A 1,689-nucleotide genomic window follows, 5' to 3' on the forward strand; every position below is an offset into this window, starting at 1 on the left:
ATATATATATGTGTGTGTTTTTGTGTGTCTGTGTTTGTCCCCACCAACATCGCTTGACAACCGATGGTGGTGTGTTTACGCCCCCGTAACTTAGCGGTTCAGCAAAAGAGACCCGATAGAATAGGTATTAGGTTTACAAAGAATAAGTCCTGGGGTCGATTTGCTCGACTAAAGGCGGTGCTCCAGCATGGCCGCAGTCAAATGACTGAAACAAATAAAAGAGTAAAGCTATATTAGCTTCTTTTATTTTAAAACCTTTTTTAAAGATCCTTTCTTTCAAATAGACATACATCGAAATCGACGTGAGTGACCATCACACACACGAAGACCAGTAGCGTAGCTAGGAGTGGACAAGGTATGTGTGTGTGGGGGAACTTTTGGGTTTGCTGTATAAGATTATATAGAAGGCATGAGTGGGTCGGGGCGTTGGGTAGCAAACTCAAGGGCTGCCTCGGGTGGCACATACTCTAGCTACAACACTGATGAAAGCATGGCTGGTTGGTTAAGAAGTTTGCTTTGCAACCACGAAGTGACTCCTTCGGCAAGTGTCTACTTCAGTAATCAAACGTAAAATTGCCCATGCGGGGATTTCATATATGGAAACTGTGCGTAAACCTATAGTTATATGTGTGTGTGTGTGTCTTTGAGTTTGTCTCTCACTGCTTCGCAATTGGTGTTAGTTTGTTTACGTAACCAGCAAAAAAGTGACATTTAAAATTATGACCTGACTTAGAGTCAATTTGATTGAACCGCCCAGGTGGCGTCTCAGCATAGCCGCAGTTTATGCAACCGTGAGGAGAAACTTGAAGGTCCACTCAAAACGAATTTGTAATAAATTTGACTCTACTTTTATTATATTGAGTCTCCACCCACTAAATGTTCTGCTCTTATTATGATTCTTTAAAAATGATCACACACTATTTATAATCTGTATGCATGATTGTGTATCTGTGTGTTTGTGTTTAGGTGGTCTGTATGTTGGAACATTCACTTAGTAAACGGGAAGAAAAGACGTACGAAACTTATCGATGAAAGAGGTAATGTGTATAAAAAAAAACAAAAAAAACTTGTTATTCCCATTAACTAATACAGATATTATTATTACACGCCTCAATTCAAGAAGCAGCGAGTAATTAATGTTTTCATCGAAGTTTACATTAATAACTACGAACACTGTTTGGGAAATTCTTAGAAGTTGAATTTTCTGTAATTTCATTACAGAAAGCGTACTTCAAATTAATGCAGTGCACAGGAACAAATAATTTCGAATACTTAGGTTATTCAAAATTTAAAATGTTTACTGCTACAATGAATAGCTACTTGTCTGATGGGTTCAACCATCTCAAAAATTACTTTTGATGACTTAAAAATTCATTGGAAATTTTAGGATTTTACTTTAGAAAGAAAATTTAAAGAGTAAAATTTGTGAAAACTAAAATGCTTTTTCTCTTCGAGACAAGCACCAAACTGTAGATATTGACTTCTGCTTTGATAAAGGGCAAACACTATTCCCATTTGGCATAACTACAGGGTTTTACCCCCCAGACTTTGGGAGGTCTTATGCCCATTTGGCATAACTACAGGGTTTTACACCCCAAACTTTGGGAGGTCATAACTTTCAGAAAAATGAATATTTTTTAATGAAATTTTCTATGCACATAGTATTTACTATGTTGAATCCGAATATAC

The sequence above is a fragment of the Octopus bimaculoides genome, chromosome 7 (genome assembly GCF_001194135.2).
Source record: "Octopus bimaculoides isolate UCB-OBI-ISO-001 chromosome 7, ASM119413v2, whole genome shotgun sequence".
Classification (NCBI taxonomy): Eukaryota; Metazoa; Mollusca; class Cephalopoda; order Octopoda; family Octopodidae; genus Octopus; species Octopus bimaculoides.